Source organism: Xiphias gladius, chromosome 24 (genome assembly GCF_016859285.1).
Source record: "Xiphias gladius isolate SHS-SW01 ecotype Sanya breed wild chromosome 24, ASM1685928v1, whole genome shotgun sequence".
NCBI lineage: Eukaryota > Metazoa > Chordata > Actinopteri > Istiophoriformes > Xiphiidae > Xiphias > Xiphias gladius.
The window spans coordinates 22,212,182-22,228,713 of record NC_053423.1 but is presented as its reverse complement, the minus strand read 5'-3'; the positions used below and the strand labels follow the sequence as shown (position 1 = coordinate 22,228,713).

The 16,532-nt window shown below is 42.6% G+C and overlaps 1 protein-coding gene across 2 annotated transcripts in view; it reads left to right on the top strand.

Moving 5' to 3' along the window:
- pvrl2l (PVR cell adhesion molecule related 2 like) overlaps positions 1-16,532 on the top strand; it is a 304,682-nt gene that overhangs the window by 62,807 nt on the left and 225,343 nt on the right. The window lies entirely within an intron of this gene.

Genomic DNA, 16,532 nt, shown 5'->3' with positions numbered 1-16,532 from the left:
GGCAGGTCAAAACTGGGTCAGGCGTGTGTGTGTGTGAAGTGGATTAGAGAGTGTGTGTGGGCGCAGGGGGTGGTAGCTGATAGTAATTTGTGCGTGACTTTGTGCATAGAGGGATTCTGAGCTCGTAGGCATATGTGAAAAGGAGCTGATGTATTTTTATGGTCATTTTTAGCTTAAATTGAAAGTGAAAAAAATCCCTCAGTCGTTTAAGAAAAAAAAGAGAGAAAGATTAGGAGAGAAAACGGATGACACGCACCACAGGTCGTGACCTGCCTTCGAACCCATTATGATGTCATGGGGAGCTCGGCATGCCGAGAGATCAACACGGACCGTGATCACGCTCGTGAGTTAACTCCTCAGCTGGTGCGCAGTGGAGAAAGAGCGGAAAAAGCAGACTGAAGCAGCTCAGTTGGAGCCGTCAGAGAGAAAACGGAAGCGAGGATGGAGGGAAAGATAGGACAATGAGGAGGGGGGAGAAGAGAGAGCAGTGACTTGTAGAATAGAAACAGCATGTAAAGATAAACAGATATGTATCTGGAATGTGTGTGAGTTTGCTCTTTGTGTGTGCAGTTTGTTCTTCCCCGCCTGGCCGGTTTATCATGCGGCTGCACATTGCTGCTGTGCATGGAGAGCGCTGGTGCATGCTTTAGAGACGACAGAGAGGAGTGATACGGGGGGGGGGAGGGGGCAGGACCCCCCCCCCCCGAACCCTCTATTTACCAACAGCCCTTCAGAGGCCCCCAGGCTTCAGTCATCCATATTTATTTTTTCCACAGTTTCCTCTCTAGTCCTCAGTCTTTCTCCCTCTGGCTGCCTGCATGCCTGCCCGCCTTGCCGTGGATTTCGGCTAGCTGTGTTTGTCATGGCTGGACGTGAGCTCGGCAGCAACGCGTGCCGGCGTTGTTTTTCTCCTTTGGAAGCTGCAGGGGAAAAAGGGGAGCGGAGGAAGCGATTGAGAGGGAGAGGGAAGACGGGGGGGGATTGCAGGAGACCTGAGTACTCTGCGTGCGCCACAAAGTGCAGGCCACGGGCAACAATAGTATTACAAGTATTGGCAACATGGTGCGATAGCATTAGCAGATTAGTGTTATTTCATAAACTGTGTGGCTGTTCTGGGATTGTAATTCTCACTGTGAACATGGAGCTGTGATGCTCAGTGGGTAGAGTGATACACTGGCAGGATTTGAGTTTTTTATTTCCCGTGAACGGCTCAATGAGCACAGCGAGTTGCTAATGTGGCGTTCAGCATCTCATTGGGTATACTGTAAGATTCTTTCTTAAGGTTGTGAAATTGGACACCCAACTTGACATTTCTGTGTTTACTGGTGGAAAATGAAACAAATTAGGAAGGGATGAAGCAGGTTATTTTAGCAAATATATAGAGTAAAGAAAGCCAAATTCTCATGGTGACAGCAATTAGAGCATGATCAAGTTTTCATATATTTTTGTGTACAGTGTGGCATTTTTTGTATTTTCTTTTCAAGGGCATGGATTAAGCTCCAAATGGATTATATACTAGACATTCTGATCATTTCTCTACTTTATTTTTTTTAAATTAACCAAATTAACAAATATTAACCAATCAATTGTAGAGATCTCCTGTCTGTATATTAAGCCCATGAGGGTTTCCAAGCCTATGGTCAAGATACTGTGTTTAATGTAAACAGTTGTCTGGGCATCTAAACTGCACATTGTCAGCCACGTTGGCTAAAGCTTGGAACACGCTACGCAGTATGCAGGCCAATGAAAACATGGATCAGGCTATGACATTGCACCGTTTGGATTCAGTGTCTAAGATGAGTCAGAAAGTAAGCGATTATATCAGACATCTCAGAATGTGATGATGGCCAAGAGCAGAAATATGATCAGGGAAAAGTGTAATCTGCAGGAGTTGGGGATTAAATACGTGAAAAGTCATTTCACAGTTGGTTAGGCTCCAGTTTGTTCCTGACTCAAAGCCACTGAGTCACAACTTGGCCAGTAGTTGATGCGGTATGAGAAGGATTAGCAAAACTGGCATTGATTCATGCAGTTTGGGAACATATGTAGCCTGCCCACTGGTGAGAAATATAAGTCAGTAATGTTGAATTCTTGTGCATGTTGGATATGCTTTCCTTTAAGATGTGAAGTCTGCGTTTTGAGGTCAGAGGCTAAAGCAACTGCGAAAGCAATGCAAAAATGATATATATCAGTGTCTGCAGAAAGGGAAATGTGGTGTAAAGCAAAACACTAATATGGTTTTGTTTGAGAAGTTGTTTTGGTTACTGCTGTGTCCAGTCAGACGAAGGTCTCAAATATGAGGATTTGACTTGGAGTTGACCTCAGTGAGATTTCACTTACCTCACACTCGAAGATGAACCGATTCAAGTCTAACCCACATTAGCCCTGCGCTCGGTTGATACAGTGTGCGCCAATATAGAGAGCTCCGGCAGAAAAAGCAGGATTATCTGGCAAAAAACGTGGAACCTGGCTCAACTTTTGCCAGAACACAATGCAGTGTCATCCGGCAAGGTGCGGAGTTGGCCTATCACATGCGTGCAAGCCCACATTTCCTTTAGATTACTTCGTAACGTAAACTCTGAATATCTACTTTTCAACTCGGTGATCGTTATGGCGAAAGAAAAAAAAAATTGTTGCTGCCATCATAATTTCCTACAGCAGTAAAATCCCTCCTCATTACGTTATAAACCACCGTGCAGTGTTTTGTCATCTTGTAAGCCTTCACACTCTTGAATCTATTCCTCTATCTGAACTCTGAATTTCCAATATAACCCCTGGCATTTTTTTTTTTTTTTTTTCAAACATGGGCCATTTTTTCAGGGAGACAGTACAATATGCAGTACATTTGGCAGCCATGAATGCATCGAAATATCTTGGGTTCGGGGTTTCATGTTCTCTCTAAAACTGCTCATAAAGATGCAACTTTCAAATGCATGAAAATGATGCGATCTGGACTTCACGTGGTTAAAAGGTACTCAATAAAATGACGATGTTGTTGGACGTAAATAAACATCTCCCTTTTCGGATGTCCCTACAGCGTGTTTTGTAGCCTTCTTACTGAAACAGGATTACACTTTTCTAAATGTAGACAACAATAGAGAAGGAGATGGGGGATCGAGGGACAGAGTGACAAAGGAATGGAAGAAAACCAAAGGGAGGCGAGTAACTGGGCATTCGTCCACCAACTACATTTTCTTGCGCTGCAAATACCTTCCCCTGAGTGTAAATACTGCGTGCATGCGCGCACACACACTCACGCACACACACGCACACACACAATGGCATTGCCTGAGGCAACGCCTGGCTGGCTTAGGCCCCGGACTCTGTTCGTCCTCATTCTATATGCTCTTTTTTCTTTTCCCTTTCACCTGTCAAATCTGCTTTCTCTTTTTCTCCGTCTCCATCTCTATCTCTCTGTCTTCCAGACTCTTTATGGCCTCTGACCCTCTTTACCTCCTTTTCTCCTCTCCTCCATTTTGCCTTCTCTTTACAGGCCCCATTCCCTCCCTTTTGTTTTATTGATTCACTCATTTTCACCCTTCTCCCTCAGTCCACTTTATTCTCATTCACTCCTTTTTTCCCCCCTCCCTTTCGTGTCCCTCATTAATTTGCCATCCCTTGTGTTTTATCTCTGTCTCCCTATCTGCCTTCCACTCTGGCCCTTGCTCTTCCTCTTCTTTTTACTTCATTCATTTTTGCCCTGTCTCCCTTTTTCTATCTCATTCTTATTCTATCTCTCATCCTCGCTCCTCCCTGTCATCTCACCCATTCATTTTCTCATCTTTAGCTCTCTCTGTCGTTCTTTCTGTATTCTGTCTTTGTCTGTCTCAGCCTCTGTGACTGCCGCTGGCTCTCTGTGCAGCGGTTTGTCAGTGTTTTCATGAATTCATTATTGTCACCAGCCAGAGACTTGCAGAGCAACGACTTTACACATATCTTTCTTCCATTTTCGGTCTCTCTCTATCTCTTGGCCTTAATGTGAATTATGACGTCTTAAATAAAAAAACAAAACAAAACAAAACAAAACATGGAAACAAAATCAAGACTGCAACACCACGTTGGTTTGTTTGTGCAGTGAGAATGCAGCTGTCACATCATGAATTTCAGTGCTCTTTTCGATTTTGTCACCAGCTTTGGTGCTCGGTGTTCATCGCTGTAGTATTTCTGCGCAGCACTTCACCTGTCAGTCAAACTGTGGGCGGTACTGTGGCGTCCTAATCCCCAGATTTCTTTGTTGTTGAAGTTTGAGTTCCTGTGGGTGGAGCTTTCCTTTGTTCAGCCATGGTGACTATGACTGCTCATGTCAACAAGTTCTTCTTTTCTGTGTTCGAAAGAAACCAGAAATGCGAACCACGTCATCCCTTAGACATGTAACAGACATAAGAGCCTCGTTTTTACATGGCAATATCAGGGTATGACTTTAACACTTTATCAAAGTGTTGCCAAGTGGATTTCATTTTGTTTTTTTCTTCAGGTGAAAACATGAAATATTGCTCTTTTTTTTCCCAACATTTCTTAAGGTTTCTTGAAATTTACTTGTCTCTTGATTGGGAACGTAGCACTGTGTTTGTCTGTCCTTAGACTTACCGGGTTAACCTCATTCTATCCATCTTTTCCCTGTTCCTGTTTGTCTCAGTCATTTATCTTCCTCTGTCTTCATTGTTTTTTTTTGCCAGAAAAAAAGAGGAAGGTAGTGTGAGAAAAGAAGATAAGAGACAGTAAAGACCCATATGTACCGTGCACATTTGGGCTGCCTGAGATGAAAGTTGAAAATTGTGAGAGAAAAGTGTTGAAATCTTTTCTGACCAGTCAGTACCTTTACCTGCACTCAAGAGACCCGGTTACTCAGTGACATGATGATGCGCGGGTAATCGGGGGACATTTTAAATGCGCTATAGTAACGTGCAACTGCAAATCCATGTAGCAGGCTAGTAATCAGATTTGTGCCCTGCAGACGTTACTTTGGAAGCACGGCTGTCTTATTTTAGCTTTTAGTGAGAGAAGACACTGACTCCTGAATTTTAACAAATAGTCAAATGTTCAGTTGGTGGAAACCAACGTTGTTGGACTACTTGAGGCTATTTTGTGTTAGCTTCAGTTTTAGCTGGACTTTGATTGGAATTATTTTAAAACTGAAAATGCATTGCTACACGAAATCGCCTCTTCTTTCATCCAGCTGATCCGATACCTTCCCTGTCTGATGTCTTGTTTTCCTTGTCTGGAACCTTTCAATGCACATGGGTACATGGAAAAAGCCTCTTGGAAACTCAGTTAACTGCATACATGGCCAAGAAATCGGCTTTGTCCGAGAGAAATCTGTGGCTGTGGAAATCGGGTTTTCCTAACCCGCTCCTCCGATCACGGAAAAAAGGGTTTCTTGTTTTCAGGATGTTTAGGAAATCGGCTTTCTGGAGAGAGCTGACTGTAACCTGGTTACTTGTCTGCATGTAAATGCACTGTTTATAAAAAGGTGGTAAATCCCATTGTGATGGACATGGATGAATACTCACCGACTAACTGACCAATTCAGACCTTTTGGCTGCCAAAGCACGCCTGCCTCAAAATTCTCACAGCGCCCCGTTCTCACAGTGTGACTGCTCATTGAACCAAAGTCAACGAAGCATCCAACTGGAGTAAAACTGTATGATATCAACGACGACGACAGTTCCGTGACAAACCGGGCAAACTAGACCTCCTCGGGAAGATCAAATGCTACGTTTTGAAAGCTCCAGAAAGGCACTTGGAATACAGGATGACACGATGTCGAATACCCGGGCTGATGCCACATGTCAGTGCGGAATAAAACAAGGAAAAACATGCAAAACATGAGATTGGTGCAGATGGATGATGTGAGCTGGTGACATATTGCTCTTTGTGTGTGTGTGTGTGTGTGTGTGTGTGTGTGTGTGTGTGTGTGTGTGTGTGTGTGTGTGTGTGTGTGTGTGTGTTTTTTAGTAATTTATTTTTTAAACTCATCAGGTGTTCATCACACAACCAGGCATGCCTCCAAATTGTTATTGTAGAGTCTGACACAGATTGTGGCTACGATTTTTTTTACTTTAAAATTTTGAGGAACAGTACAAATCAGTGAGAACTCCCGATGCCATAAAACACACAACAAACAAGAGACACCGTGTTTAAAAGAGGCAGAGGAATGAAGGGGGAGATATAGAGGAGGGCAGCGGGAGGATGAGCATGGTGGCTGCTTTCAGGCTCACAGGAGCAATTTTCTCCCTCAATAGGAGTACTTAAGGCTCAATGGATTATTAATGGCCTATCCCTGAGGAGCCATCCCCCCGTCCTCCTCTTTCTCCTCTCGTCGCTGTGCCCCCTTTTCCTCCTTCTCTCCCTCCTGTCTTAAGTGTCTCCCCTCCCTCCCTCCCTCCCTCCACTGCCATCTCCTCTACCATCCTGTGTGTTTTCATCCAGCTCATCTCCTCCTCAGTGTCTCACTTTTTGGCTTTCCCCCCCTTATTCCAACTTCTGTACCTTTAACCCCCCATCCCCCCTCACGTTTACCTACTTCTGCCGCCTGAGTTAATCTGTTTTTCACTCATTCGCCTCTTAACAATCTCTACTTCCACCTCATCTTTAACCCCTCTGACTTCAGTTCTTTCCACCCTTGCTTCATCTTTTCATCTTCCTCTGCGCCTCCTCCTTTCAGTACCTGCCTCCATCTCATCTTCGAGCGTGGCTCCTTAATCTCTCTCTCCTTATGTGGCCACTTCTGCAGTTTATCTTTTTTCCTCCCTATGCCCCATTTCATCATCACTGGACTACTTTTCAGACTTCTTTTGTGCATTTGTTCATCTGTCACATTCCCAATTGATTTGGGGGAAACTCTGGCTAAATAAAATCCCCAACAAAATCAATGCGGCCTATAAGGGTCTCACTGCAAATCCGTGTTTAAACTAGTTGACATTTTGACGCAGAGCGGCTCAGACTGGCATCACTCTTGATCCAACCCTGCCTCCCGAGTTTATGGCATCATCCCTGCTTGATGTGGCTGTGTCCAGTGACTTTCCGGTAACCCCACGCTTTCCATTTTCAACCTCTTTTTGTTAGAGGACGCTAGTTTTCCTCTCAATGCTGCTCATTTTACCTTCTAGAGCTGCACCTGATCCACCCTCCCCACTCTCTTCCTCTTATCTCTCTTCCCTAAGTGTGTGTCAGTTTGTAAAAGGCCATAACAGTGATCTCTACAGTGCTGCCTATGAATTGTTTATGAAAAAAGTGTTTTCACCTTGAATCCACTGAAGCGCCTCTAAAATCGGACATAAGTCATAATCGGATCAGAAGTGAGTTAGCAACATCTTTCACCGTACTGTACTGTGTGATTTGAAGTTTTTAAGTCGTGTCCTCTGCTCCTCTTTGTCTCTACAGTTTGTTTGTTTAAATGTTGGCACGACTTTTTTAGTCAGTCGCACCAGTTTGGGCACAGATGGCTTGGCCTCTTTGAAGCTCTGTCATGCTGATATCAGACTACACAGCTCATTAATGGCCTGATGAGGGATTATCAGGAATCAAAATGATGTGGGGCAGCGACAGTTTGTTTTGTTCCCTAGTGTAGTGTGTCATAGTTGAGACAACCAAATCTGCTTCCACTGCATCTCACGAGGCCACAATGGAGAGACTGGCATGTGAGAAATTTTTCCCTTCTTTCACCTAGTTTGACATCTGTAGCCTGGACTGTGACGGGGCAGACTCCATGGTTAATTAATGTTCCTGATCCCAGAAGTCTGCCTCTGGCCACGCCACTTTGTCATGCAGGCTGTGAAAGACTACTAGCTGTGATTGGTCAAGGTTGAACATATAGTCTGACATATCTCTAGGTATGAAGGTGACCTAATCCAAGATAGTGACCATCTCGAAGGACAAAAATCATTTAGTCTGCTTCTGGCTTGAATCATCTCTTGTTTATTTAAAAACTAACTGCCAGATCTCTTTCATAGCTGATAAATGCCTCTAGCTGGTTTTAACGATGATATGAGCCATCTTTGTTGCAGTGTTTTGTATTTGCATTTCTGTATCTAATGATTATCCTCATTATAGATTAACCTCTTGATTAAATTTCGATTATTAGATATACCATTAAATCTGTAACATTTCAGAAAATGTTGAAAATTACTTCACAGCATCTCAGAGCCCGAGGTCACTTCTTTAGATTGTTCGTTTCGTCTGAGTTTGAATAGTTCAAAAACTAAAGACATTCAATTTACAGTACTTAAAAACAAAGAGAGACAGCGTGATTGAGAAGCTGAAACCAAGAGGGTTTGGCATATTTGAGTGATAAATGTATTAGCAGTTGGTAAATTATCCAGATTTTCTTTCAATTGACAAATCACTTCAGGTCTAATTGCAAAGAAGCTCTGGGTTAAAATCTGTTTTGATGTTTTGATTTGTCGTTTATTAACTGGTTTACCCTTGAAAATAACCCACCATACAGAGATATTAAAACACCAAACTCCAAACACCAAAGTAAAATAGCAAGTGACTGAAAGCATCATTGTTAGTGTACACAACTGTAGTTGTTGTTAGCTTTTCCTGTGAGTGTTTCTCTGTTAAACTATCATTTAGTTTTTCAGTAAAGAGGTAAATTGGGGGTTGTGGTCTTCATCTCTCTCTGTCGCTCGGCAGCCTAATTTTCCACCATTGCCTCTCTCTCACCCTCAGCTCACCCTGTCCATTTTGTCATTTTGCCACCACTTTCTCTTTCTCCTTGTCTCTCCCGCTCTGTCTCCCTCCCTCTCAGTAGCTCAGCTTGTCAGTCCATTCTGCTTGTTTTCTCTAAGCCATTCCCTCTTTAGCAGAGATGCTCTTAAGCTCCTTGTTTTCCTCCTCCTCTCTGCATCGCTCTCCATCTGAGCAAATTGCTTTGGATGATGCATCCAGGTTAGAGTGCCCTAGTTTCTTCTCTCCTCCCTCCGTCTCCCCCTGTGTCCTTTCTTCCTCTGCCCATCTCAGTATTTGTTTATTCAGATGGGAAGATGAGGAAGAGGAGCAAATGAGAGAGAAATCAAGAGAAGAGTCAAGCGAGAGCGAAACAAGAGGATAAGGAGAGGGAAAATAGCCTTAAAGGACTAAAAATTAAGTCTGTCAATATGGCTTGTTGCCTGCGAAAAGAGGATTGGTAGCAGTCACATCTGTTTCCAGCAGCAGCAGCCCTGCTGAGCTCCACAAAGTGGGTGCCTGCTGTCCACAATATGGTCAGTTATACCTCAAACTGACCACGAGATACTTCTTTCACCCAATTTCTGGAACATAAAGAAGTGAAAAAGGAATGGCTTGACATTGTGGGAAATACACTTTTTCACTTTCTTGATGAGAGTTAGATGAGATCTACAGCATAACATACTCATGTATATGGAGGTACAGCTAGAAGATGGTTAGCTTAGCTTAGAATAAAGACTGGCAGCGGGGGAAAACAGATTTCCTGGCTCTGTCCAAAGGTAAAAAAAAACCCTCCAGGAATCACTGCACCTGGCCAAGAAGTAGTCCAGCACATAAACCCCCTAAAAACCCCACTTCTGTTTTTGTGCAGAGTTCGAGATATGGCGCCTTAATTACAGACCTCTTAAGGCCAGTTCATAATTTTGACGTCAAGTCCGCGAGGGTCCACGTGGACCCTGTGGGGACGTCTGTGTGCAACCCAAAATTTGAGAAATTTTAAATTTGTTACCTTTGGACAGAGGCGGGCTAGCTGTTTCCCTGTGTTTCCAGTCTACATGCTAAACTAAGCTACCCCTCTTCTGGCTACAGCATTAAATGAGAGTTGAAAAAGAAAAAGTACAAAACAATTGATATGCAGGACAGCAAATCGAAAGCAAATTCTCTTCTTCCTTTTTCATTTTGCGTACTTACTAAAAGTAAAACATAGCATGAGATAAAACTCTCAGCAGGACTCCAGTGCAGTGTTGCTGAAATCTCTTTTGCCAGGGAAAATATCATCCACTGTAAACAGACCAAGCAAAAGGACAAACATCAGCCACACCAGCGCCTAAAGAACTACAGTTTTGGGATGCTTGACAAAGACTGGAAGGTTATCTGTCCATGGAGAGTTACGTATATGTGACTCATCATGCAGTGATTTTGTACAAATTGTCATGATTGCCTTTAATTTTAAACCTGTATGATTTGAGCCACATACTCTGGCCTATACCTAAAGAGTAGATATTGGAGTTGGCATCGTGAGAGAAAGGATTGATGCATTGATGCATCTGCCTTGTGTCAAATTGGTAAATCTTTAAATTTCAGCATAAAATTCCTGAAATATTTTGGTACGGACAGGTTATTTATCCGTTTTCTTCTTCCTGTTTTAGTGTGACAATTGTCCTCCTATTAAAAAAAAAAATTCAAACACTAGTAGAGAAAAGTTTTGAGTGCATTTAGGGTACAAACTTATAGTTGTGTTGTTGGAACAGAGCAAAATGTCAGAACATAAGGAGATGGAACTATTTAGTTATTAGTGTACAGACCTTTCTGCAGCACATTAGTAGTAGGTGATGTAAAACCTTAACCTTACACAAAATGTACAGTATCTGGACCACCTGTGATTTCAGTGAATTTCATTATCCTGTCTGAACGTGTTTAATGAAACAAGGAGGTTGGAGGGTAGTTCATTAATGCTGCACAAGGCAAAGTTTTTATGCAAAGAAGCATTCTGCTTATCAGTCTAAATCCTAAATTGGGGCCACGACAGAAGAGCATCCCATTCCCACTAATTGGAGCTCTGCGAATTCAAACAGCGAAAGCATGTGGAGAGACAGCGAGACAGTGTTTAAAACGGAGCCAGTTAGTTAAATGAGAAGGGGGTTTGTGTTTGAAAGAGCGAGAGAGAATGGGAGTGAATTCATCAGATGAGAGAGCGAAAGTGATTTGGCAGATCGGCGAGAGAGGTGGATCTGCTGTCTGACGCCGACGAAGGCACTCAGCACTCACACCGCAGGACTGCAAAGAGTTAAACAGATTATTGTAGGTATTAGCTACACAGGACTGTGCAGGGCTTGTGCAGTGAAAGGCCACGTCAGAGGGAAAATGTTCAGGGGAGACGGAGTGAGAGCCACAACCCCTTTTTGCAGAAATAAAAACTATAGAGAATAATGGAGCTCCATTTTGTACAATTATTGCCTCTATCATTGCACAACCTGCTGCTAATTTGGAGCAGAGCAGGGACAGACCTGGACCCAAACCAAAAAATTACCCCCGATTACTGCTGCAACAAAAACGCTACACAATACTATGAAATAAAATGGCAGAAAAAAAAAACGAACAACCCCTGTCCAGTGATCTTTTTTTTTTTTTTTTCTTTCTTTTTTGGCTTGGCTCTGCAGATCTTACCCAGTTTGAACACTCTGAGTTGCAAGTATCAATTCTGCAAAAGATGTGATGGTAAGACCCTCTGGTGTCCGTTTCCTTTCTTCAGACTTTTAGGTGTTATAGAATTGAACTCCGAAGTTCTTCTAGTGTGTTATTCAAACTATGGAGCAGACCATTGCAGTAATTGTCCGGCTTAGCCATATTGGCAGAATATTCCAGTTGAGCTGTACCAAGCCAGTTCAGACCCACTAATTGTCTGGACTCCATTGCAGGGGCCAACCACACTTTAATTATTAGCTCTGAGGAGCTCTTGTGTCCAGTTGACCTCTCTGGATGTAGCCGGCGTCACCGGAACAGAAACATAAAAAGCGGGTGCTGCTGTTGCTATGCAACTGTTGGAAGCTCGTTTGAAGTGCAGGGCTCTCTTAGCTAAAGTTAAAATTTGTTTTAACTTCTTCCACTCAAAGCATGCTTAGCTGTGAGGGCAATCCTCATGCTGCCTTTCAAAAAATGAGGAGAATTACAGCAGTGTCTTAAAACTAACATTGCTAATCACTTGGTCCTCACTCATTATTGCTGTTGTCCTCTATGGCAACACACTTGTGGTTATTTTGTGAATCCTATGGCCAGAGAAAATGGCAGGGCAGAGGGGTTTGATGGTTATGGACGCATATTGTTTTACAAACACTTTGACGTGGCCCAGGCTACAGCTAATTCCCCCTTGAGCCTGCTGAGGGTTTAAGGCCATTATGTTATACAGTGCGCTTTGTACTCTGCCAGACTATGAAAGACCCCATTTCACAGGCTTTTTCCTAGTCAATCTATCCTGGCCAGAGGCTGTTTCAATGTTATGTTGGTGACCTTGGGGTCCATTTGCATTGGCATGGATTAAAGGCTGCCTCTGCTGGCCTGATCACCCCATTAATATTTCAAAAGTGTCCATTTGTAAAAGTGATGTCTGATTATCTCCACCTCTCCTGATTCCAGTCAACTCTGGGTGCACAACGGCGCAACGTTATACCCCTACGAATGTTTTGCATGCAAGGCCTGTCTGAAACTGTTCAGATTGTTTGTGATGTAGCCGGGAGGCTTAAAGATAGCACTAAACCAGTGGCTCCGAACATTTTTCTACCCTCAGGGCCCCAGAAACCCAGATCACAAATGATCAAATCTACGTGCCTTGCTCACGGATTAGTTTGTGTTTTCATTTCATGTTTTCACGGCTTGTTTTCTCATTAAATTCAGAAAAAGTCCATTGTAATTTTGGTCATGAGATTAACATACATGCTGTTTTGTGAAACACGCACATGCGATTCAGTGAGTTAAACAGAAATTTAAACTTTAAAACAGAAACTTTTTTTTTCCTAGTGGAGATGTGAAACTTAAAGATGGAACGATTAGTCGACAGAAAATAATCAAGTCATTAATAAATTAAAAAAGCCACCTATTTGCTGGTCCCAGCATCTCTTATGTAAGGTTTTCAACTATTCTCTGTTTTATGTCATTGGAAATCTGATATCTCTGGATATTTTTTGAAATTCTGAGGTACTCTGATCCTTTTTTGACTAAACAATGATCGACTTTAATGGAAAAAAAATAACCACAAGTTTAACCGTCGGTTGAAGCTCTTCTGAAAACCTCGAGAACAATGCTCGGGTCTGATGACTCAGAAACCACTCACTGTTTCTGTTCTCACTCATGCCGTGTGTCATTATAATAGCACAAACACAAAGGTCAGTTGTAGCTCAGTTACAGTCAAAAGTTTTTTTTTTTTTAGGCAGGGTAGGACACGATAGTCAGTTCTTTCAGTATTGGAATTCTGTGAGTGGCCTGAAGCAGGTATGGAATTGGGGAGTGTGTTAGCGAGCTAGAGGGGTGTATCTTTACAACCCTGACCCGCAAATATCTACCCTCAAAGAATGCGTGAGTATCAAGAGCTGGATTCCATTTTTTCGTCCAGCTGTTTTAAGGGGGAAAGATGGCTGCTTATGACTGTGCAAATATAGATGTACCTGTCAGTGGTACATCTATAGCCGACATACTCCCTATTGTTCAGACTCTCGGTTTTGAATCTGCTGTGGCCCCCCGAAAAGCCGCTCGAGGCCCTGAGGTAGCACGAGTGTCCGACCGCAGACCACGGCACAGCCGCTCAGTCTGCTCAACTGAAAGGGCGGCGATGTGACCAAATGTGGGCTAATGCGTCATCTCACCACACGCTGCACTCCACTGACACCGCCGCCGATGACCCTGACACTCATCGGCGCTTCTACACAAACACACAGTGGTAACGCAAACACTCATACCGCGTCCCGTCGCCACTGACTGTATCATCCGGCCATAGTGGAGGGTTAAATCTAGTCTTTATGTCAGCTTCACAGGTCCTGGGTTGGACTGAACTAAAGCTATGTGCTCTTTGATACAGGAAAGTAGGGAGCGTATTTAAATGTTTAAACTGCCCTCATTGTACTATATGCCATATGGTGTAGCTGGGGTGCATACATTTTTAATATTACTGGCCTCGGGAACATTGAGGCCACAAAGTGGGTTGTTTCTTTTGATTTATTCAGGATTTAAAGCGCGAAAAAAAAATATCTAGGCTTGAATATTTTGACTCTTAATAGTTGTTGCATGTTCTTCATTTCTGTTTCGATTTTGTTGTTTGGGGTTGTTTTTTTTTTGTTTTTTTTTAAAGTCCCAGTAGAAAAATAATGTAGATAATAACATTCACAATATGTAATTATTTTCTCTATTATAGCAGCGGGTGAATATCAGTCAAATATATTTTTACTCATAGCACTTCATCGGCGAATGCCATGTCCCTTGCACGTACATGTCCGGAAATATCTGAAAAGACATTATGACAAAATATTTCTACCAACATCAGTGACAGAAACAAAAAAAAGAAATCTAAAACCTAAAACCTAAAAGTTTTAATCCCTAAGAATCAACAAATGAATCAGTTGACCAGAGTTTATTGCTGCCACAGCCCAGTGTTGTGTGTATTTTGACTGAGGGTTGTGACTCGTATCTTCACTGGATTAACTTTTAAACGTTTGCCGCAGCTTTTAGTGTTGTCAGTTCTTTATCCTCCTTAGTGTCTAACTCACAGCTGAATCTCCGAGGCCCACTCTCTCATTTCTGGGAAATGTGGGCATTTACATAATGAAGTAAAATTTCACAAGGTAGGATGAGAGTGAGTCAGTGCATCATTATTATTATAATAGAAAAACTCCCCGGAAGTGGAACGCACTAAACGTTAGACTGGTCTGTGAGAATTTAAGGGGAATTTCGTCTGGAATTTCTCTAGATTTCTTCTTCAACCTCTGACTTTCATTTGCATTTTTTTTCTTTTTTTTTTTCTTCCTGTTTGTGTTCTCTTTACTAATTAAGCACTACAATCAGTAGTTAGAGACGTGTACAGATAACATGTTTGGTAAAGTGAACAGGGAAAGTTTTTATCTACGCAGTGCAGAACGGATTCAAAATCCTATTTACTGGTACATTTGTGCTCCACCTAAAAGAAATAAAAGTTTTCTCAATTTTCAGCTGTCAGAAAGAAAAAGAAAATGCACCGAGAATTGTCTGCTTTCGTTACATTCAGATGTCTTTTTAAATGAACTACTTTGCTTCTGCTGGGTAATATTCAAGGGCATTTGTCTCTGGCAGTAGTACAGGAAGAATTACTGCATATACATTGTAAAGGGTGCGTCAATAACGTCCTAACAGCCTGTTCCTTTCCAGCTACTAAGCCGTTATCTTGTCGTACGTCATGAGGTGTCTTAGATTAACAACTTGTTCATCAAATTGAAGCATCATTTGAGTCATTGTGAGCCAAGATCCAGTATTGTCAAGCCTGAGTTGCCTTCTCACCCAGGTATTTCATTAGACCCCCATTTAAAAATCCGAATGCTCTGTTGCTTGTTTCATTTGAAAGGTTTCGTTGCAAAATGAGTTATTTGCTGCTTCTAAACTACTGTGTATCCCGTCTACTTAAAATGAAAAAAACAGAAACACATGTTGCTATTATTTATGAAATATTAAAAACACTAGTTCATAAATTTCAGTTCAGTAAATACTCAGGTGGGTCAATATGAAATATTATTCCAATTTGAATGTTTTGTTCCACGTCAATGATTTATAAAAGGGAGCAGCATTATGCATGTGTCCCCTTCATTTATTCAGTTCGTCTGAAGAGGACAGGTTTTAAAGAAAAGCATTTTACTGCCCATAATTTAGCAGCTTGATTTCACTGGTATTGATTTGCTTTCGGCCGCTGACTCGACCAGGCTTGATATACTGCAATACAACTCAGAGACCTGACCACTTTGGCTGAATATTACTGAGACCTGAATCCCGTGGCGTGTTAAGTGTAAGTCTGCAGGGTCCCCACCATCGGGTAAAGCAAAGATGCTGTAAAAATGAGATTACAACAAAACCCTAGCGGTGATTTTAAATGGGGCACAGGCCTCACGGGGGCTTTTTTTTTTTTCCTTTATCCACCATCTGCTTTTCTCCTAACTCCGACCATATCCAAGGTCATATCCTGAACTTAACTTAACGACAGGAGTGTCACATCCGGGGACGCTAGTGCCATCTTGGAGGTGTCGTACGAGTTGTTTTGGAAGACAATGTCACACTCTGTTGTTTGGCTATGAGCATTTATCGGACTTTGTGTAACTTCTGTGCATTGCTAAATTCCCCAAAAGACAGTAAATGCCTGGAGGGCAGGTGCCGTTTGAGCATGACCAAAGGGAGAGCAACCTTCTGTGGGGGCTGCATGCGGCTGGAAAAATAACCGCGTGTCGTCTGCAGATATACACAGAGAAAAATATTGTAGTGGGTGCAAGATTCCGCACGTAAAGTCAAAGATTTTAAAGGTTTTCATCCGTCCATGTCCAACGGTTAGTTTTCCAAGCTGGACCAGTATAATAACTCTGACATACCAGCTGGGAATCTCTTTGTTTTGAATGCGTGAAGCACAAGCAGCTGCAGTGAAAATGCATCAGCACGTGTGCGGCGGTGTCTGCTGGGTGATTTGACACCCTGCAGTCCACGGCAGAGCAGAGTGTTTAGTGAGTGAGGAAGCTCAGGCAGACCTCAGACAGCGGAGGAATAACACACTGTGACTGTTCTATTAGGGCTGGTGACTATACTGCACCTCATTAGACACACTGTACGTGCCTACTGGAACCATTGTGTGTGTGTGTGTGTGTGTG